The sequence below is a fragment of the Plecotus auritus genome (genome assembly GCF_963455305.1).
Source record: "Plecotus auritus genome assembly, chromosome: 3".
Lineage (NCBI taxonomy): Eukaryota > Metazoa > Chordata > Mammalia > Chiroptera > Vespertilionidae > Plecotus > Plecotus auritus.
Genome location: NC_137772.1, coordinates 47,804,586 through 47,828,968, shown reverse-complemented (window position 1 = coordinate 47,828,968; position 24,383 = coordinate 47,804,586). Strand labels below are relative to the sequence as shown.

Genomic DNA, 24,383 nt, shown 5'->3' with positions numbered 1-24,383 from the left:
GATATTAGAAAGCACATCAGATATTGATTCCTTTTCTTAACCTGTTTCCTCAGCCTATTAACAATGGATGATTTCATAGGCATTGCCCTTTGATTTGACAACTCTGAAATCAAGTGGCATCTGTTTCAAAACATAGTATCTTCTATTTAACAGCTTCTTTAAGAATCACTGTTGTCATATCTACATGAGTGACATAGTTTAAAATGTCTAGAAAGATTATTGATCTTGAAGCAGTAAGTATCAAGTGAAAGTTTTACAAAGCTTTTTAGAATCTTCTTTTTCTCTACTGATGATCAAGAGTGGCAACACTTTGGCCCATTGCCCTCATTCTTTTAGTATTACTATTTTACTTATATTAAAATTCCAAATAACAGTGGATCAACTTGATATTCTTCAAAAAGAACTTGAATTAAAGTAGATATTGAGAACCACTGCTATAGATGAGTTTAATCTGGTTCCCTGTTCCAAACCCTTTCCATTTTGCTATTTGTTCATTTCTCCAACACCTGAAATGTGCCAGCCCTTCTCCAGCTGGGATATCTTTCTCTATATGAATTAGTTCTATATGCTTACCTCATGTCCTCTAGGTGTGTATCATGGCTGCTTTGTTATGTAAATCCTAAAGGGTAAACTATTGGCATGGGCTTAATAAATTCATGTGTACATTATCCAAAACAACAAGAGGGGTCCATTTCCTGGACACTCTTCAGCCTCAGACATTGTTAGGTTCCCGAATTATTAAATATTGCTAGTGTCAGAGATCTAAGTCATTCCCGAATTGCATATTCCAGTTTTCAAATCTACATAGTTCTTCTTCTCCCTCCAATCCCGCACCACTGCTTTCTATTGCAAGCTTTTCATTCATTAGCTTTACCAGATTTATGTTGTGACAGACAGTTGAAATGAGGATATTGAGTGAGATCTTCAGGAGTCAGGCATTAGGCTTTGTGAAGTGCCTACTATGTACTGTATACTTTACATGTGTTAAAGCTCATTTAAATCTCATAATCATCTTCTAAGGAAAATGTGGTTATTTCCTAATGAAGTAAAATAAAATCAGGTGGGTTATGTTGTCCCCTTAGTCAGTCTGAAGACCTGATTTCAATCTGGGTATGTCTCGCCATAATGCTTGTGATTTTTTCCTTAGAGAGAGAGACAGAGAGAGAGAGAGAGAGGGAACACGAGAGAACATATACAGGAAAGAATAAAGATGTAAGGAATAAGCACTCGATAAATATCTCCTTAGAGGTAGACTCAAAAATTAAAAGCCAAGAAAGGCAACTAAAGAAAAAGTAAAAAAGACAGCAAGAAAATATAGTAGTCATCTGTAAAGGCAAGAAGTAGGGGAGTTCTAAGATAAAAGAATTGTCATTGTGGTTGAGTTAGGTATGTGAGATGAAACTCATGAAAGGACCTAGTCATCGGCCTATCAGAGACATTGCATTGTGTCTCTTTTCATCACTTGTCCCAGTCTGCAAGTGGTCTCCCTGGAGAGCCCTGGTGCTCTCTGCAAGGGACTAGGGTCACAGCCCTCTCAAATATCAAGCATCTCCCGTGTTTCTAAATTCTGTGTCATGAATTTGATGTTCATGGAGTGTTTCATTTCAGAAAGAAAGAGTCTTATAAAGTTCTCTATATTTCCAGGCCAGCTACCTGAAAGTAGAATCTTTATTCTGTCTAGACAGCATTTCTTTGAAGTTGGTGGGTATAGGTGCTATCTTGGGGAGCTAGCACTCTAGCTGTTTACCCTCATTCCCGAGGCAACCTGTGTGAGGACTAGAGAATTTTCCCAAGTGTCTTGACTTCTCTGCACCTGGAGATTAATGTGTTAGTAAACACGTTCTGAACCCTTATTCAGTCATAGCAAACATTTCGGTTCCTCTGAAGCGAAAAGCTTCAGCATTTGTAATTAAGGAACAACAGAATAGGATCTCATAAATATGGAACTAGCTTCCAAGAAAATTTAATAAACTTTATTTTTATTTAAGTGTGGGCACTTTCATTTTGAACATAAGTATATTTTCTTAGTTTTAAAAAATCAAACATATAATTATCCCCACTTTTGAGATGAAAATGAAAGAAAATTTAAATTACCATTATCTATCTATCTATATATAAACCTAATATGCAAATAGACCAAATGGCGGAACAACCGAACAATTGAACAACTGGTTGGCCGTGGTGGGATGGTGGAGCAGGTGAGCAGGGGTGCCAGACCAAGGTAGGGTGCTGGTCACTGCCATCGGGGTGAGCCTCTGGTGGTTACTGAATATTCTTTGCTCCCACACGCTGCGGTCCCACCCAATGCTCATATCCACTGCCAGTGCCATCCCCACTCGCACCCACAGCTGGCGCCAGAGCCGCCACTCGTGTACCCACTGCCAGTGCCTGGAGCTGGTCCTGATCACTCAGGGCCATCAGTGGATGTGAGTGGTGGCTGCCAGCCCCAATTACCCTTGAGGGCTTCTCCACCTCCCCCTGCTCCTGAGGGGAGATCGGGGCCGGCAGCTGCTGCTCACACCTGCTGATGGTGCCAGCCCCACTCAGACCTGCTGCTGGCACCAGCCCCAATTGCTCCATGCCAGCAGCGGGTGCAAGAGGGGCCAGCGCCAGCAGCATGTGGGAGCAGCAGCGGTGGGAGTGGGGCATGCTGGCAGACAGGGGACTGGGGACCGTGGTGGGAGGGGCCGGGTGGGGGTGCGGAGGATGGGCTGAGACTCACCCCTGTGCCCACCACAGCCTCGCGGCCCACAGTTCCTTTCAAGGTGCACGAATTTATATATTGGGCCCCTAGTATTATCTATAATAATAAAAGGGTAATATGCTAATTAGACTGGACGTCCTTCTGAATGACCTTCTGGATGATGCCAGGGCTGCAAGGGAAGCCCGGGTCCCGGGTGCCTGGGTCCTGGGTGCTTGCCGGCAGCCGAGGGAAGGAAGGCCTATTCCTGCATGAATTTTGCGCATCGGGCCTCTAATGTCATATAAATAGATTGGATTCCCTCATAAAGGTATTAGCTACTGCACTATTAGTTATGCCCTCCCTTCCCCATACATGTACTTTCTTCTGCTTGAAACAATATATAGTTTTATTGGGACAGAGCATTCATTTGCTAAGGCTGCTGTAACAAAATACCAAAAATGGGTGGCTTAACAGAAATTTATTATCTCATAGTCCTAGAGGACAGAAGTCTGTGATCAAGATGTCAACAGGGTTGGTTCCTTCTGAGGCCCATGAAGGAGAATCTATTTCAGACTTCCCTCTCAACCTCTGGTGGTTCGCTGGCAATCTTTGGAGTCCCATGTCTTCTGCTATATAACCCTGATGTCTCCATTCATCTGCATATGGTGTCCTTGCTGTGTGTGTGCCTGTGTCCAGTTTTCCCCTTTTTATAAGGACACTGATCATATTGGATTTGGGGCCCACTCTACTCCAATATGATTTTAACTAATTACATCTGCAGTGACCCATCTCCTAAAAAAGTCACATTCTGAGGGACTGTGGGTTAGGACATCAACATGTGAATTTTAGAGGGACAGGATTCCACTCCTAAGAGTTAGCATAGGCTATTCTAGTGACTTAAAACAATCAAGTTTTATTTCTTTCAAACTCCAAAGGGAATCCTGATGTGTCTTCCACCATCATTTGATGGCTTACTTTTGAGCCTGCATGTAGCATGTGCTTCTATAGTCTCCGGGCCAAGGGGATGGAGTATTGGAAGGCCTAGAACCAGCAAAAAAAAAAAAAAAACACACACACAAAAAACAGTCTTTATTGGGACGTGTCACTTCTGCTCAAATTATATTGACTGAAATAAGTCACATTTGTCCCCTAAATTCAAAGGGGCAAGGAAATGCAATTTTTCCTGTGGTGGCAAGAAAGAAAACCAGAAATATTTATGAGAAGCAATAAAACTTTATCTACATATCTTTACCCAAAGATGAATATTCAAAAACACTGGACATCTATAATGCAATCTTGAAAAGATTTGCAGCTATCTGGTTAAATAGGGTTGCTTGTCTAGGACTTGAGATGTTGAACTATTCATTAGTCTTCCTTTTCTGCTTCCCCCTCACTCAGCGAAGATTCATTCCTACAATGAAAATGGAAGGTGCATATGTATGAATAAAAGCCACACTAGTTTATATCGTGGAGAATATTTATTGATACACTATGGTAATACACATGCACAGATAACCATGGTAGGAGGCTGAGAGAACATGCATGTTTGTGTGTGGGGGGGCCTTCTCTGATCTAATATATTTTTATAGAAAGGAGAGTCTCAAAGGTTACAGCACTGTGGTCACATAAACTGCCCAGCGGAGACACAGATACACAAAATAAGATGTCTAGGTAGAAGGAATTTTGGTGTAAAGATTCTGTTTAACTCCTCCCTTCCCAAAGTGTCCCCCACTTACCATCATATCATCTTTCGTTGTGTTTATCTCCTTCGAACATTCATCACACTCCAAAAATTTTTAATCATTTTACATGTTTCGTACATTTCCTGCCATTGTCTGCAAGCCTCCCTCTTCTCTCCTACCCAAAGATAAGTCCACGAAGGCAGACACCTAGCTCTGTTTTTTCACTTGTAACCTCAGTATTAAGAATAATACATGCCTGATACTGAAGGAAATAATGTATGGAATGAATCAATGTAATAAGTATTGCAATTAGAATAATATTATGGCAAAAGTCAAGAAATTGGGGAAAATATTCTATCACTGTTAAATCCTGGGTAATGGGAACTAGATCTTTATGATGTAAACATTTATAATGTTTCAAAACAACTTAATTTTCTTTCCTAGATTCCATAGTATATACATTTCTCCCGAGGCCGCTGTGACAACATACTATTTATTGTGAAATTATATTCATTTATCTTATTTTCCAGAAATAATACAGTTTATGTCCAAAAATACATGCATGCCATCTAGTGACAGTGGGGTTATTCCAATGGGTCCGTGATTTAACACTTGCTGACACTATATTTGTAGGGTAATTTGGGAGTTATTAAATTTTGGTAGAAACCATTAAGTAAAATAATTCTTTGATAAATTAAGTGGTGAATTTTATTACTTATTTTTTTAATAGAGAAGTTTTGCATCTATATTTTTAAGAAACAACTTGATTAAAATAATATCTGAAAAGAAACACTTGAGTATTGTTTACAAATAAAAGATAAAAGTATTCTTTGGCTTAACTTTTTTCTCTAATAATACACTGTCATTGAAATAATTATGAAAAGATTCATTGATTGCTCAAATGACAGCAACTAACAGAAAAATAGAGTTGTCATTGCACTACAACAACCAAATCTCCAAGTACTATTCCTTCATTTACACAGAGTTTAGGAAAAGTACTGGACCTGGGATTTTCTAAGCTACAATTGTCAGTTCCTACATTTAACACAATGTTGTGATACAGTGTCATTTTTTGAGATTTTGTAGGTACTATATTCTCCTGTAATTTTTCATTTAGATGCCCTGTCTTGGCCATTTCCTTGAGGTTTTCTGACACACTCAGGGGTCAGTATTTATAATTTTAGAATATAGTGTTACTAGACTTTTCAGTCTCACAAAATGTAATCTCAGTGTATTCTAGGTAAATGGCATCCCCTGAAGTTGTGCCGTATGATATCTCGTGGGAACCACACAAATGCTTCTAAATCAATGCCGTTTGTTCAGGATTTAAGTAGACCTCAGGACTGACTCTGTTCTGTTGGCTTCGGCTGTGTGTTCACCCTTATCTGCTTTATCGTCGTCTGTCTCCATGGCGGGGTTGAAATAACTTCAGGGAGTCTCTGGTGGCACCTTTCCTACACTGCAATGTCTAGTTGGCTTCTTTACAAAATACTATCTTTGCTTCTTACTCATTAGAGTCACTCTGCCCTGTTTCTAGCTATGAGCTGTTGTCATTGTGATGGATTTCCTGACCTTGAGAGACTGCGGCAGCCAAGTTGATGTCATACTGTATATTGTGTCTCTGTTTTTTGACTGAATAAATGTTCTTTAATTACTGCTGGTTCTTCAACCTTGGGGAAAACTCTGGCAGTAATATCAGTTTTTATATTTGACAGTTTGGAAATAGAGAGCCTTTGGCCATAATATTTTAAGTAAAAGGTTTAAATTCATATGTTCTTTTATATGATAAAGTTAGGTTAAAAATTGCACGACATTTAAATTTACTCAATAGAGAACACTGCATTTCATTTTATATTTAATGGTGATAATTATTATTTAAAAGTCACCAACTTATCCATGATGTAATTCCATTGTGTGGCTCATAAATATAAGCAAGATGATTATTTAATTTTTTCAATGAAAAGTAGAGTTCTTGATTTATTAGAAAAACAATTAAAATGTAATAATTGTCTAGAAGTAAAAGTAGTGAGTCATTCCTTTGGAAGATTATGGTCAAAAAAACAATTTGGGACAAAATCATATCATTTGTTTTCTATATATTATACATCTTCCTGTGATGGATTTCACCCTTCTAGAATTCATTAGTGTTCTATTTCTTATGTAGACTCACTATTGAGTAACACGGTTTAAAAATATTTTATGTGTATATTGCACATGAAGTCATCTACTACTGGTTTTGATATTGTAATGCGCATATGAATTTATGATTAGAAACTGAGCACTTTATACAATGAGGATTCCATCCATTGTTGAAGTTTTTATTTCCCAATGTCCCTAAAACTTAATTTAGCACCAATAAGGAGTAGAGAGTAAACACTTGTTGAATGAATCTGGCAGTGACAGACTCAGAGTTTTGTTTTGTATTGTTGTCCTCAGATATCAGTTATCTGAAAAATATAATACTTGCGCCACAGCTTTTAATTTTTCTAGAACATACAGTGGTCTACAGCTTAATAACTGGTAGGAACTAACTTTTAGTTCTGCCAAAAAAGAATTGCAAGTAAGATGTGAATGTAACCAGGACAGTACCTCCCCTTCCCAAACCTGACTATGTGCTCTCCTCACCTAGGGAGTTTTCTCAGGACACAGGTTTTAGGCTCCATCCTTGCATTACTGACTTGGAATCTTTATAGATGTTCCAGACAGTGGGTACTTTTGGAAACTCTCTGACTAACTCCTATACAGGCAGATGAAAGTCTAGCATTTAGAAACCAATATTGGGCCTGAAGCCAAACAGATTATGAGAAGTTTGTTCACTAGGCAAAAGGATTTTTTTTACTCAGTCTTACAACAGTCAGACCTTTTTTGTTTTTATCCAAATCTGCCCGTTATCCACAATAGACCTTTGGAAATACCAGGAGCTGAATCAGTTTATGTCTGAAGAAGTGGTATCAGCTGGCAAGTGACCTAGCCTCAGCAGCCAGTTAAAAAAATTATATATATATATATATACATATATATATACATATATATATATGTGTGTATGTATATATATATATACATATATATGTGTGTGTGTGTGTGTATATATATATATATATATATATATATATATATATATATATATAATTGATTTCAGAGAGGAAGGGAGAGGGAGAGAGAGATAGAAACATCAATGATGAGAGAAAACGTTGCTCAGTGTTTGATCAGCTGCCTCCTGCATGCCTCCCCATGGGGATCAAGCCTGCAACCCAGGCATGTGCCCTGACCGGGAATTGAACCCTGACCTCCTGGTTCATAGGTCAACGCTCAACCACTAAGCCATGCTAGCTGTGCCTTAGCAGCAAGTTTTGAACTTTGAGCCATGTACATATTCTCTGGGAAGGTCATTGCAAGGTTTACTTTGCTAGTGTAGAAGCATGCACTACATCTCTGATATCTTTTTAAAATCTTTGCCTTCTGAAGAAGGACTTAATACTGTATTCAATGAGAGTATGTCTGCATTAACATTTTCAAAAATTATCCCAATTTTCTTCTATCACTACACATTTTTCTACTGATCTTTCTCTGAATGTTTAGAATCAGAAAACAGTTTAAAAAACTATAAATTAAAAAAATCTTGTAGCTGGAGACTTGATTCAAGTTTTTCCTTTTGAAGTTTTAGATATAAAAATAGTACTTTTTCATATATATATATATATATATATATATATATATATATATTGATTGCAGAGAGGAAGGGGGAGGGAGAGAGAGGTGAAACATTAATGAAACATTAATAATCATTGATTGGCTGCCTCCTGCATCCCCTGCATTGGGACCTAGCCCACAACCCAGGCATGTGCCCTGACCAGGAATTGAACAGTGACCTCCTGGTTCATAGGTTGGTGCTCAACCACTGAGCAACACTAGCCAGGTAGTACTTTTTTCTTTAATTACAAATACATTTATTAAGCTTGTTAAGGAATTTCATCCTTTTACAGTAGCTTTAAAATTCACTGATATCCAAAAGGGTACCTACATACTGTTTAGATATATAACTGTGGCATATAATAGACTCAGTCTACCATTGCCTTTTTAAACTATATAGGGAGATTTGAAAAATATAGGGAAGCCATACATTTCATATTCAAAGTCACTGAAGCCCAGAGGGGTTTGATGATCTGTCTTAAGTCACACTTGTTAAAATCTAGATAACGTCATTGTCAGCTTAATGTCTCCTGTCAATTTCCTCTAATGCAATAATGATTTTTTTTCCCAAGTAACCTTATGGCATACCTTTAATGGCTTGTTTTATCCCTTTTTACATTCCTAAGGCCTGAGCACAGTTAGTACAAATATTTGTGAGTGAACTAAAATGGATAAACATGAAGGATCATTGGACATTTATGTGATTTCAGGTAATACATCAAGCATATTACACATTATCCAGCTCACAAGCCATGCCATCTTAAGTAGATACTCTTGATGGAAAGAAAGAAGGAAAATTAGGATAAATGCCTCAACAGCTGTCAATGTTAAGTAATCTCTTAAAGCTGTGAGAGCCTTCGTTTGCCTTCAAGAGTTGTGACATATGGTCTAAAATAGCTTGAAGATTTATTGTGTCATCTCTGTTGGATGAGATTCAAAATATACTTTATGAAAGTATCATCCCTCATCATCCTTGAAAAGATCCTTCAGAACTCATAGAGCACATAGAAAGCAGACGGAGAATGATGAGGATCAGATGCCTAAGTATGACAGACTAATCAGGATTGCCAACCTATCACAGGTCATTACTGAGAAAAAATGCAAGTTTTCTACTGACACTACACTTTTAAACATTGATAACTCATGGACCTAAGAAGCCACTGGTATACGAGTAGATAAAGCTTTAGAATTACTCTTCTCTAGTATTACAGCAGGATTGAAAGACAGTTTTCACAATTATATTTTTAAGAAGTGGTCATTCTTTTAAGAATTTAACCTTAAAGATGAAGAAGCCAAGAAACTCAAGCTTGCCAATGCATCCTAGCTTTTGTAAAGGTTGTAAGAAAAAAAAATATCTCCACTTAAATTTCATAAAAATTGAAGAAAACAACTAAGGAATAAAAGAGAACTGCTGAGTACATATAAATTACTTAAGAATGACTTGTGTAAGTCATTACAATAAAGAGGTCAGCTAACTTAGCAAACTCCCCTGGGTGTAAGCAGAAAATCATCAAGTGCACTGTGCATATAAGAAGAAAATAATCAAAGAGCAATAGGCCACCAAGTAACTTCATTGGGTCTGGCAGTGCCTGGGTGTCACCCGTGTCCTACCTTTTCCTTCCTCCTGCCCTCTGTCCTGCTTCTGCTCTACTTTCCTGCTGTTTGCCTCCTAAGGTTTCAAAATACTGCCAAACACATTTCTAAAGCCTGCCCAACGTATGACAGTGTGTGTACGGATCATTTTATTTAAGAATTAGGACACTCTTCTTTGTCTGAAGTAGAATAGATTGTGCTCTAATTTCAGGTGCTTCTGAAAAACACATTCTGCTTCAACCCAAATATTATGTTGCATAAATCACTCTGGCCACCGCATACTTTCAGATTAGAAATTAAAGTACTTGCAGTATAATCTATTATTATTATTATTATTAGCAAATCCCTGATTTAAAATAATATTTTTAAAAACCTCCTACTTGGAATGGGAATGTTTTATCAGGTACACACATCAGGCCCTGCATTGGTGCTTGTTTGGAGAGCAGAAAGAAATAATATCTGAAGATCTGTGTCTAATGGAGGTTTGCCAAATGGCTACCACAGTTCATCTGCTCCACCAAAAGACCAGATGGACATAGATTATATTAAATCTTGCAAGAGCTGAACATTTGGACCTTCATTTTTTCCTGATTCAATTTGGGTGTAAAGTACTGTTGCTGGCTTGATCTAATTACCAGATCTGCTTTAAGTTAAAGAGCTCTAGTGCAGCTCAGGTCATTGCCATGTTTTGGGAGTTGAGATTTGTTTTTCGACAGTAGACCTTTATCACCATTTATTGCAGACATCTCATTAGTAATCTTCTGCATGCCACCCTATACCAGTGTAGAGCTTTGTCGATTGAAATAGAGACCATGTTAGCACTTGAACGACAACAACTCTAATTAACCTGAACCACACTCTGAAAGGCTTTTTGAAATAATGTGGCCTTGTAAGTAAACCGCTATACTTTACCCCTTCTTTTTCATGAATAAACTGAAAGGCCATCACCCAAAGATGGTCTTCTATCCATCCTCAAATATACTAGTTTTTTTCTTTTTCTTTTTCTTTTTCTTTTTCTTTTTCTTTTTCTTTTTCTTTTTCTTTTTCTTTTTCTTTTTCTTTTTCTTTTTTTTTATAATTCAAGGTCTCTGCCTTGACCTCTCCTCTTTCTCTAATTTTTGCCTGGATAAGTCCTCAAATTTCTGCTGAAGTGACAGCATCTGTGACTACATTATATAAAATGATTAACCTACATAGTGTCTGCCACAGGCTATTGTTTCCATCACAGAGCTAACACAATATACAATTACGTTTTGAGTGTTTACTCACTTTTCAACAACATTCTCAATTGTCATGTAAGCTGTCTGTGAGGGCAAATCTGTTTGTAGCCTGTTAAGAGTTCGATTCCCAGCTTCTAACACCATCTCTGACTCTTGGTAAGGGCTCAAGCAATATTTATTGAATAAGTTTCAATGACGGTGTCTGAGGATTGGGATCATCTGTATTGCTATGTTATAGCAATGAGTTATTTTTTTTTATTGTTGGCAATATTACAGATGTCCTGTATTTCACCCTCTCCCTCCTTTGCCCATCTCCACCCAGTCCTCTTTTTCTTCCCCCAGGAAATAATTTAATTTTTAAAAAAGGTACAGTTTTGTTTTCTGTTAGTTCTATTTGGTTTTCTGTTAGTGATTATTCCACAAGAATTTATTGAGCACCTAGTTTGATTCTATGGGGGATATTTAAAGAGTTGTGTACTCTCCTTGTTTTCCAAAGAGTACAAGACTTGGGCATGCAGATAGAGGAGTGATTGGAAGGAAAATACTAGTGGCTGATGATAAAGAGTCAAACTCTAGGCTTTGACTCTTATATACTGATCAAGTATTACTGTGGATCAGCCAACAGTAAGTTTACTATCTCATCAGTTGTAATTTTTTTTTAAACATTTATTGAGCTCTAAGTTAATCCAAATCTGCCCTGTGGTATCATCCTCAAAATATATGTAGTAGAGCAATTATCATCCACATTTTAATAGTAAAGAAAAGTCAAGAGGTAAATAATTTCCCCAATGTTTTGCAGCTGGCAAAGTTCAAACCCATGTTTTCTAACTCCAAGGGAGAGGGATAGAGAGTTAGAAACATTGATGAGTGAGAAACATTGATCAGCTGCCTCCTGCACGCCCCCTACTGGGGGTCGAGCCTGCAATGAAGGTACATGCCCTCCACGGGAATCCATCCCGGGACCTTTCAGTCCATGGCCCGACGCTCTATCTACTGAGCCAAACCGGTCAGGGCTTCACTTATAAATCTCAAGCAAAATGTTAGCAAACACTTTTTTTCTTTCTGCATGAAAATTTGAACTTTGGTTAACTCTCTACCTTTGAATACTGATAGCCTGTTAAAGGTAGCGCACCAACTCAATTGCTTAGCAATATTACTTCTGCCATGACCCCTGATTGGTAAGTTGCCTATGTCCTGGGAAGAATAATAAATGAATATTACTACCCAATGGGGTTGCCATTATGTTGGGCTTTCCAGATATGGTGACTTATAAATGGTATGTCCCATGAGGGGTGCCTTGGAAACTATGCCTATGGAGTTGTTATAGTAGAAATGGACACCCACTGAACATGTGACTTTTCACCAGATGACTCCTATGCCCATTGATATGTATCTTGTCTTCTTTTTGCACCTGAGCAACTGTGTAGATTGCTTCAAAGAAACTCGAAGAATGCCCAGCTGGCAAGCTGCAATTCCTCCCTTGTAACCCCCTAAATGACTGATGCCAGGTGTGGTTCATGGTAATCTTCTTAGCCTGAATCTTTAGTTGAGTCTCCAAATCATTAAAGAGGACTGTAGCAATTGTAGTTTTATTGTGCTTTCCCATATTACACTTCACAAGTATTGTGGGGTTTTTTTTGCAAGTTGAAGGCAAGATCCTCCACCAGCAAAAGGGTCTTTATCTCAATTCTGGCTTTATTACAATGGTGAGGAACCAAACCAGTAATATCTTCAAGGTATGCCTGTACTTGTTTTATTGCGGTGGTCTGGACCCAAACCTGAAGTATCTCTGAGGAATGCCTGTAAAACTGTTAAGTATATTTCCTCACACATAACAAATATCTTCAATAATTAGTCATGACTTTTTAATGGTTATTGGGCTGTAATGAATGAATTGGGGTTATTGAATTTTAAGATATTGTTTGGATTAGTGCACCTACCTTACTAGTAAGTTTATGTCTCCGAATGAGAAATTTCATCTCTTTATCCACATGAGACTGTTGAATGTTTGTGAAAAATAGTTACAAATCTGTTGAAGTAAAACCTCCACATAGAACTTGAAGAATTGTTGTTCTTATGTAGTTTATTGTAATAAAGAAGCAAAATAGAATTCTGGGTTGGGTATTGGGTTTTGAAATCTATCTATCTATCTGTCTATCTATCTATCTATCTATCTATATAATTAGTTTATCAGAATACTGTTGTATTTCTTAAAAAATATAGTGTTTTTCTGGTTCACAGGAGTTAGACAAAAAACAGCCGTAGGGGTGATGTTCACCAGTGTACAAGTGTTAAAGAAGAGTATACATACCATGCAGGACAACTGGAAAGAGACTTTAAGTTTAACAGAAGCATTAATATTATAAATATAACTAACTGGGGCGATTTCTAATAAATGCTCTATGCAAGGATAGGTAGTTTCATTAGCTTGCAAGAAAATGAAAGTTTGGCTTGGTTGCAAATTGTCAAAAAAAAAAAACCCAAACCCAACATTGTAACATTTAACCACTTCAGTATTCCATTGCAAATGACACTAATTAGACCTTTTTGGTACTTGCTTTATCTGAGGGCAGAGTTTTTAGGCTTAGTTCTCCACTTCAATCCATTACTTTCTGTGATTAATCTCCAGGGTAATTAAGATAATCTTTAGCGTTATCTGAGAAAATACAAAAAATTGCTAGATTTAGCACTCTGCAGCTCTACCACAGATCCTACTAAAATAATAATATAATAGGGAGGCTTATTATTCCATTTTTTAAAAAAGTTTGTATTATTTTAAAAATTATGGAGTTAAAAGGAGTGTGTGTGTGTGTGCGTGTGTGTGTGTGTGTGCACGCGCACTCATGCACACAGTTCTAGGGCTTTGAAGAAGTAGAGATTTGGGTGATCACTTTCACATTCAGGATATGGCATTAGATAAAAGTCCTTTGTTGGATATGTGATTATATAATTTTTTTCCCCAGACTGTACCTTGTCCTTAGATTCTCTAAAAGTCTCTTTCACAGAACACGATTTTCAATTTTTATGAAGCCCAGTTTATCAATTTTTCCCCCTCTTACAGATCATGCTTATGGTGCCATATCTTTGCCCAACCCCAAATCACAAAGATTTCCTTTTTTTGTAGTTTTCTAAAAGTTTTATAGCTTTAAATTTTATATTTCTATCTATGATCCATTTTAAGTTAAGTTTACATAGGTATGAGGTCTACATAAAGGTTCATTTCTTCCTTTATTTTTGGCATGTGGGTCCTCAGATGTCCTAACACCATTTCATTGGGTTTGAAACTTTGACAAAAATCTAATAGCCACCATGGGATGGATTTATTTATGGGTTGACTATTTTATTCTATTGTACACCTTCACACCAATTTCACACAGTTTTGATTATTCTAGTTTTATAAAAATAAGTCTTAAAATTGGATAATGTTACTCCTCCAACTGTAGTTTCTCCCCCCCCCCCAAAAAAAAAATGTTGAGTAATCCTAGATCCTTTGCCTTTCAAATTACATGTTAGAATCAGCTTGGATTTTTCTATATAATAAAAAAGAAAAAGCCCGTAGAGGATTTGGTTATAATGTTGTTAAAGTTATAGGTAATTCAGAAAGAAGTGACATCTTTATTATGTAAGTGTTCTAATTGGTGAACATGGTTTCTCTCTTCATTTATTAGGTCTTTTTTGATTTTTGATATCTATACAAGTTTTGTTATATTTACACCTAAGCATTTCTTTGGGAAATACTATACATGGTAGTCTTGAAAAAAAGTTTTTTGCGTTGGTCTTTTTCTGTGTGGCCTTGCTAAACATACTTGTTAGTTCTAAGAATTTGTGTGTGCATTTCTTAGGGTTTTTTATGTAGACAACGATGCCATCAACAAATAGAGAAAAATGTATTTCTTCCTTTTCCATCTGTATGGCTTTTTTTTTTTTTTAACTTGACTTATTGCACTGGTTAGGATTACTCAGGATAATATTCAGCCTTTTTTCATAATATAAGAGATTTAAGTTTTAGATGCTCTTTATTAGGTTAAGGAAGTTTTCTTCTATTTCTAGTTCCCTGAGAGAATTTTTGGACACGTTTTGTATAAAATTGGTATTATGTCTTTAAATGGTAGAATTTGCCAGTGAAACTAAGTGAACCTGGAGACACTTTTCAAAAGTTTTTTATTCTCCCAAAGTCAAATTTTTAATAGTTACAGGATTATAAATACTATCTATGTTATTAGTTTTTATAGTTTTCAGACTTTGTGGAATTGGTCCATTTCATTTAAATTATTGGAATTGTGTGCATTAATGTTCATATATTGCATTGCTATCCATTTAATGCCTGCAAGAGTCTGTGGTGATATTTCTCTTTTTTTTTTATTTTTTTATTCCTGAGAGTGGTACTTTGTGTCTTATCACTTCTGCCTTTCCAAAAGCTTATCAATTGTGTTGATTTTTTTGAAAATCAGTTTTGGTTTATTGATTTTTTCTATTGTTTTTCATTTTTTTTATTTCATTGGATTCTGCTTTTCTTTTTCTTCCCTGTACCTGCTTTATATTTATTTGCCCCAATCTGTAGGTATTTTAATGGAAATCTTGAGACTTCTTAATTCCTTCTAATAGAAGCACTTGATGCTATAAATTTTCTCCTATACTCTAGATATATTTTACAACTTTGACATATTGTATTTTCATTTTCAATCAGTTTATAATATTTTCTAATTTCCCATGATATTTTCTCTTTGACGCATAGATTATTTAGAAGTATATTGTTAACTTCCAAGTATTTGAAGGGAATTTACTCTTATTTTTCTGTTTATGATTTTTTAGTTTAATTCAATTATGGTCTGAATACATACTGTATATGATTGTAACTACTTCGGATTTGTTATTATTTGTTTTATGTTTCAGGATGTGGTCTATTCTGGCGACTGTTTCAGTTGCCTTTGAGTAGAATGTATATGCTACTGTTTTGGATTGGGTAATCTAAAATGTCAATTAGATTCAGTTGATTGACGGTAATTTTTATTTATTACAAATCCTTGCTGACTTTCTATAATTTATTTATTACTGAGAGAGAAGTATTGAAATGTTTAACTACATTTGTAGATTTGTCTGTTTCTCTTGTCAGTATTTTCGGTGTTGGCTTCATGTATGTGGCTCCTTTTATTTGGGATGGGGAAGCAATTAACTTGGTGACTTGACTCTTTATCATTATGGAAGGGTGTCTCTTTAATATCTTTTCCTGTGCACTTGAAATGTTTGTTGTTCTCCCTGTGCTGAGCAATTTTGGATTTTTTTTCCGGATGTTTTTGAATATTATATGAGGCCCTGGATCTAGTTTAAATTCTGTAAAAACAGTTTATATGTCAGTTTTTTATGATAATTTAAGTTGGTTAGGTTTAGGACATGATTTTAACTCAACCTTCTGTGGGTTATAGTTCCAGCATCACCTTAGTTTTAAAGTCTTTTCCTATTACTTGAATCTGTCCCATGTGTGCACCACCCAGTGGCCAACTTGAGACTGTGTGTGGGTGTATCTGGTGAACTCAGTTCTCAAATATTTTGGCAAGCTGAATAGGATCAAATCTACACATGTGCAGTTGGGGATGAGCCCAGGTGTTCATCAAAAGACTTTAGAAGTCACTTCTTCAAGCTCCTCTCATTCTGTTATTTTCCCAGACATTTCCTTTTGGTTGATGCTTCCCTTTCTCCATACAGAATACTGTGGCTTTAGTTACCCTTCTCAGCCATGCACTTCCACAACTGGGGCAGCATCCCAGGCCAAGCTGTGGGAGGGCAGATAGAAACAAACAGATCTTGGTCCCACCCCTTTGTAACCATAGTTCATCAAATGAAGGGGACAGTTCTCCCTCAGAGGTTTGGCTTCTATAAGGTCTCATTGCTGCTGGCTGTGGCTGACATGGCAGATTGCTATGGGCTGAGGTGCAGGACAATGGAGAATGGAGGGAACATGGTATATTTCTGTACCCTCTCTGTCCATTTGGAGTACGCTTTCATATCCTTGAGCCAAAACTTTAGGGCTTCCCCTGGAGTTTGCTCCAGTTGTATTCTGGTGCCTACTGCCAGTGTGTTGTGTTCAGGCCAGGGGGAAAAATAGTAAACTCATCATTGGATTGTTGGTATTTCAAATCCTGGAGTTCTTTACTCTGCCTGATGGTATTCAGAGTCCTTAGATAGCTGCTCCTTGCATTCTGTCCATCTGCATTCAGTGGGAAACATAGAGGTCACTGTTTATTACCACCTCACTCAGAACTGGAACTTTTCACACTTTAAAAAAATATATTTTATTGATTTTTTACAGAGAGGGGGGGAGAGGGATAGAGAGTTAGAAACATCAATGAGAGAGAAACATTGATCAGCTGCCTCCTGCACACCCTCTACTGGGGATGTGCCCATGTGCCTGCAACCAAGGTACATGCCCTTGACCAGAATCGAACCTGGGACCCTTCAGTCCGCAGGCCGACGCTCTATCCACCAAACCAAACAGGTTAGGGTGACACTTTTTTTTTATTTTTAAAACAATCATCCATCAAGATGCTATTGTTCAGTCAGTGTGATTTAAATTAATATAGAGCTAATACTGTGATGATTGAAACATGTCAGAATACAAAAGGATGAGCATTTTTACTTAGTAACTCCAATGTGCCTATGGAAAATTGATGTGACAATTATTTGCATTTCTTATAGCCTTCTTCAAATTATTAATATTAATTTATTTACAGTACTTTTACTATATGACTATAGAGTAAAATTTTGACTTTTTTGCTGGATAAAACTGTATAGACAGTATCTTAATCATGTTTTATTTGTTGTTCAGTACTCTACCCTAGAATCAATATGATTCAATGGGAAATAAGAAAATCTTGTGTCCTGAAAACCCTACAAAAGATGATGAACTTTGAATTGGATGTACAGTCAGATGTTTTGCTTTTAATACACATATGCAAAGAGAGGCAACAACCTCTATGGCTTCTACAAGGGAAAGTAACCTGTTGAACTATTTCTCTCACCATGTTCAAGAGTATTTAGGAAGAAAGAGATTAATTCATTTTTAATGCTAAGAAAACATAGTCATTAAAAAGCAGATAATATAAAATGCCAGCAATGCTTTTAACATTATAAGAAGTGCACTTCTTTCTTAAATAGCTTGCTACTATTGGAGATCTAGATATGCGGAGATATTAAATATTAAAATAGAGGTTGCTTTTTAAAATGCAGTGTTTCTTATCAGAAAAAAAACAGTTTGAACAAGCATTTCTGTTGTATAATTCATGATGTTGCTAATAAGATAGTCTGGGAGAATTATTTTTTATGCTTTTGAGAATGCCTAAAGTTTCTTTTACAAGAGAATATTCCCTTATTCATATCCTATTAAATATATATGAGTACTGTTATACTATAAGTGATACTCACATGGCAGATTTTGTCTTATTAATAGGTTTCTCCATGTATTATTGGAAAAATCTAACCAAATAAGAGTATTGATGTGATTTTTTGCCACCGTGAACATTATCATAACTCAACATTCTCAAACATTGATGTAATAGGAAAATAAATGTTGAAAGATGTCCATTGGAACACTTATATTTATGATTTTTTGAAATGGAAATGAATATGACACTTTTTTCTTTTTTTTAAAAGCAACGAAATTATGTAAATATAGGCATTGGTCTTAAAAAATGCTCCTGACTTCTATTTCTCTCAATGTACAGTCATCCGTTGGCATATTTGCAGCTTTTTATGGTAATAACAAGCAAAGTGCAGTTGACTAAGCTCTGTCAAATAACTGTCGAACTTTAGTGTTTTTGTGCTGCATTAGTTCAGAAAGAACATCAGTTTATATTAAAGTTATCTATATGTTTTAGCTCCATCTCACTTGAGTTATCATGGCGGAGCAAGTTCTAAATACACAAGTATCTACTAGTGGAAGTGCTTTTACAAAGTCTGTGTACCTTTATCACTACATTGCTATAACTTAGGAAAAATAAAAATACATTTTCAAGGCATGTTGGTAAATGTTTTTGTTTTTTTTCTTCATCATGGTGTGCCTTTATAGCCAGTTACTCAATACTAAACACATCTGTATTTTAAAAATACAGCAAGTTTTTGTTCACTTATACTGTGTGAATAAAAGGTTAGGTTATATAAATATAGAACATTAAAAAATAAAGTATATCATAATATGAACATGTGACTATGAAACACGATTATTTTCCTGAGGCCTATCATGTTAATGTAGGAGAAAAATTATGATCCACGTGGGTTTCTAAATGAACTGAAATCAATGTTTATTATTACATAGTATCTATAAGAACTACATCTAGATATTCTGAGTAAAATTTTGCTGAATGACATCTTACTTTTTTCTGACTAGCTATAAAAATTGTTGAGGAATGAATGTGTGACCCATTACCCCAGTGGTTTCATATTTAATATTACTTATATTAAAAACTTCTTATTTATGAAAAACAAAAATGATATTTTAAAGCATCCCAGATTTTAAAATATTAGTTTAATTTTGTTTGAGAGAAGAAAACCCAAGTTTTAATAAGCTCACAGAATTAAAGACAATTTGGGTTAATTCAGAGAATCTAATTACCTTAATTCTTAAAGCACATGAACTATTATTTCCATGAATGGGAGAAATAAAGACACATCTTGACTTTATGGTGTTTCATGTGGCATTCCCATGCTAGAGGCATTTCTCTACAGTTTTGATTTTGCAACTCCCCTCTGGTTTTGGCTGATAATGGCATATTTTTATGATGTTTAAACAAGTTTTCATGCTTCCAAAGAAAACTAAAGAGAATGACTGGGTAAGTTTCTGAAGCATGTTAGAGAACCATCAAAACCCAGTTAACACAACTATCATAAGCAAACACTGCACAAGGAAATTGTTTATTTACTTTGAAATAAAAAAGGATCTAATCAGAGAAGCATTTGAAAATGTGCATATAATTTATAGAGCCGAGAGTCAGTACACTTTTAAGGAGAATTTTCACGTATTGAGTTAGGAATAGAAGTGTGAGTAAAGTCTGACTTATTTTCTGAAGAAAATTATGTGTATCCTAGGATGCCGAGATTTCAAAAGTTCCTTTAATTACTTCATCCTTAACTATGTGTTTCTTATGTACAGAGTAAGTACAGCCTTAACTAAAGCAGATGTTCTTTTTAATATAAGAAGAAAAAAAGAAAACTTTTAATCTTAACATGCTACTGTAGGTGAGCTACTTATTTAGAGTTGTTAATATTTAAGATATTTAATGGCATTTGGATGGTCTATTTATAAATATATACATGTTTCTTATTACAACTTACAAAATGGGGAATTTTAGAATAACTAGAGTTCATTTATTTAACATTTTGGGGACATTTATTATGTACTAGGTATTGGAAACCATTAAACCTGGCTAAGAAATGATTTCATTTATTAGAAAATTTAGCTTAGCAATCAATGAATTAAACTTTTAAGTATGTTTGATGCCTAGACTCAGTTTTAATCAATGATTCATGTCACTGTTCTAGTCTTCAGTGATAAAAGTCAATAAAAAATAATCCATGCCCTGAAGGCATTTATTCTTGAGTCCTTTTCTCTAAACCTAAGACAGAGCTTGTTATGCAAAAGGTGTTTAAGAAGAACATGTTGAATGAATGACTTCCTGAGATCCCCATTTACATATCAGTCTGAAATAGAGGAGGATGAATCATTTTGTCAGGATTACATCAACATGGATATAGTTTACAGGAGAAATCGTAAGTGATTATGACTGAATAAGTGAATTTTGGAGATGTGGCACAGTTACTCAGAATAACTGTGTTTATCCATGTCTTCTAGATCCACAGTACAATAAGGAGAATTTCAGAGTGAGATCACCTAGGATTGGCTGAGAGAGACATGGTGATGGTGGTGGTAGGGGGAGGTTGCTAAAAAATACAGGGAAATCATGTTACATCTCTGTGAAATGGCCAGTCAGAACATGATATGTTTCCATGAAAGTAGCTGAAATATGGAGGAAAACTCTCCGAAACTTGTCAAAACTGTACATCCCAATCTGTTTCACTGGTACTTAAAAGGACTAATGACACTATCAGAGTAACCTTGGACATATCTCTGCAGACTCCTAAATCCTAGGTATGTTGGGCCTTTTAAGGAGAGGGAGTTATAAAAAAGTTCTACAGTTGGATACATAGATGTAATCAGAAAGGGAGATTTTACCTTGCAGGCCTGGACCTCAACCTATTGGAGCAAGTGAACCATAAAGAATTATTTGCCTAGAGGCCAGTTGAACCAGATGACATCTAGCCTGAAGGATAGACCTTGCAACCAGAATAAAGCCACATTCTGCTTAAAAGGAGCACACCTGCTTAAAAGAAAGGTGGAATAACATTATGTGTCAAGAATCTGTCATAAATTCAAGAAATGTGAGGTGAGAAGCCCATGTATATTTCCAAAAAAAGGATCCAAGAATCGGATTCCAAAAATCATCTGTTCAAACTTGATTGGTGAGCTCAATTTGCGAATTGCAGCAAGAGGAACTGTAAAGTTCTGATCTTGGAAACAGGCAAACAAACAAACAAAAAAGATCTAAGCAACATCAGACGTAAACATATCTAAATGTTTACAGGGGAAGCACAAAAGCAGGATTGTATGTGGCTACAGAAGACAGTAGGATTTGGAGGTTAAAAGTGCATAGGAAGCTACTTTCTAATAACTAGAGCTCTTCAAAATGGGCTGTAGAATATCCTAAGGCGGTGTGTTTCCCATCATTGGCGTTTAAACCATCACTGCACTGGGAGGTTGGGCATGATTAGTACTAAAAAGCAAAGGATTTAGTTCAGCAAATATATATTGATCATCTATCTACTTTGTACTCTGAGCTAGATTATCGCTAGGATCCTTTGCCATCAGCAATTCTGTGAGTTGGGAATCATTATAAGAGAGGTTCAGGTGGAAGACTGAAAATTGAGAGAGCAATTATCATATAACATGGTGTTCTGGATGAAAACAATGATTTATTCCCCATGGAAAGTGAGGGAGAGAGAGCGCCTGGGCCAAGTTTCTCTCGTTTAATCCCTCCTGGAAGCAGAAATAAATGAGACATGCATATAAAGAGGGGAATCTGTGAAGTCATTACAAGGAAATGAAATTTACAACAAAGGCAAGATAAGAGTTGCATTTTAGAAATATTGATAGTGAATGTCAAATCATGCATTTCTTATGAGACAATTTGGTTATTTTGGCAACTTAGACATTATTCCTCATTTCTGATAAGCGGTGTTCCTTTCATTCCCACCTGTGGCTTTTGTCAGTATGTCTCCAAGGGACATTAATGCTTAGATAAAAACTAATTAACATTTTAAACTGTAATATATATCCATCGACTTGGAGTTTGTTTCCTTAATAGTACTCTCAGCACAACATGGAAAGACATCATGGTGATTTCTTTACTTACATTTCCTTAAAGCAGTGGTTCTCAACCTTCCTAATGCCGCGACCCTTTAATACAGTTCCTCATGTTGTGGTGACCCCCAACCATAAAATTATTTTCATTGCTACTTCATAACTGTAATTTTGCTACTGTTATGAATCGTAATGTAAATATCTGTGTTTTCCGATGGTCTTAGGCGACCCTGCTAGCGGTTCTCAACCTGTGTTATAATTCATAACAGTAGCAAAATTACAGTTATGAAGTAGCAATGAAAATAATTTTATGGTTGGGGGTCACCACAACATGAGGAACTGTATTAAAGGGTCGCGGCATTAGGAAGGTTGAGAACCACTGCCTTAAAGGGTGTAGCTTTGAAATGTTTAATCAGTACAATGATTCTTGTTATCTTGGTTATATTTTCTGTTCCCAGTGGCTGAAATTATAGAAATTTGAGCTGGATAATATAAACTAGGGTTTTGTAGCACAATTATTTATTTTGTTGTCAAGCTATATTAAACTGGTGACTTTAAAAAAAACAGGCATATGGGGAAGAGTATGTGATTAATTTTAAAAATAACAACTTTATGGAGATGTAATTCACACACAATGAAGTCACCATCTTAAAGGAAACAGTCTGTTTTTAGTATATTTTCAAGGTTTTGCACTGATCACAACTAACTCTTTCCAGAGCATTTTAATCACCCTCAAAAGAAACCCCACACCCATTAGCAATCACGCCCACTGCCACTTACCCCCAATACCTGACAACCACTAATCTGCTTTCTGTCTCTATGGACTTGTCTATTATGGATATTTCATATAAATGTATTGTTTTCTTTTACTTATGTTCAAGGTTCATCCATGTTGTAGCACACACCTGAATTTCATTCTTTTTATTGCTGAATAATATTTCATTGTATGGATACTCCATTTGCTTATCCATTCATCAGTTGGGTTGTTTCCATTCTTTGCCTATTATGAATAATGGTGCTTTGAACATTTATACATAACTACTTGTGTGAACATGTATGTAAGAGTGAAATTGCGGGGTCATCTGAGAACTCCATGGTTAACCATTTGAGAAACGGCCAAATTATCTTCCAAAGCAGCTGTGTCACTTTATATTTCCACCAGCAATGTACAAGGATCCCAATTTTCTCCATCTTTGACAGCACTGTTATCATTTTTCCTTTGGGATATAGCCATCCTAGTGGTTATTAAGTGGCACCTAATTGTGGTATTGGTTTGTGTTTCCCTGATGGTTAGCAAGTGTTAGTAACACTTTTCAGGTGTTTGTTGACCAGTTGTACTTCTCCTTTGGACAAATGTATGTTAGGATCCGTTGCCCGTTTTTTTTTTTTTTTTTTTTTTTTTTTTTTTTGTGTGTGTGTGTGTGTGTGTGTGTGTGTGTGTGTGTGTGTGTTTAGGTGATTTTTTTTTAATTTTTGAGGTTTAAGAATTCTTTATATATTTATATATTTCTTAATACATGCCCCTTAAAAGATATATGATTTCTCCCATTCTGTCAATTGTTCCCTTTCTAGATGATATTCTTTGATATAAACATTTTAAATTTCTGATGAAGTCTTTATCTATTTTTCTTTTTTCATTTGTGCTTTTATGTTACATCTAAGAAACTACTGCCTACTCTAGGATCATGAGTACGTACTCTTATGTATTCTTCTGAGTTTTATATTTTAACACTTAACATTTAGGTCTCGGCCTTCTTAGCTATATTTTTTGGAATGACTTTTTATATGTTATATTAGTTAGGGGTCCGACTTTATGCTTTTGTTTCAGGATATCCAGTTGTGCTGCTATAATTTGTTGAAAAGACTGTTGTTACCTCATTGAATGATATTAGTATCCTTGTTAAAAATCAATTGACCATACTGCAAGCACTTTTATGGATTCTGAAGTCTATTCCATTTTCCTTTGTGTCCTTTTGCCACTACCACATTGTCTTGGTTACTATAGTTTTGTAGTAAGAAATGAAATTGGAAAATGTGAGTCCCTTATCTTGTTTCTTCTTTTTCAAGATTATTTTGGCTCTTTGGGGTCCCTTGAATTTCCATATGAA

General features: G+C 35.9%; 1 protein-coding gene and 1 long non-coding RNA gene across 3 annotated transcripts in view; one reads left to right on the top strand and one right to left on the bottom strand.

Moving 5' to 3' along the window:
• GPC6 (glypican 6) overlaps nt 1-24,383 on the top strand; it is a 1,157,351-nt gene that overhangs the window by 240,556 nt on the left and 892,412 nt on the right. The window lies entirely within an intron of this gene.
• Nucleotides 1,966-24,383, bottom strand: part of LOC308244801 — a 49,461-nt gene continuing 27,043 nt past the window's right edge. Inside the window, exon 3 of the long non-coding RNA XR_013960176.1 lies at nt 1,966-4,094. This is a non-coding gene — a long non-coding RNA (uncharacterized lncRNA). The remainder of the gene's footprint in view (nt 4,095-24,383) is intronic.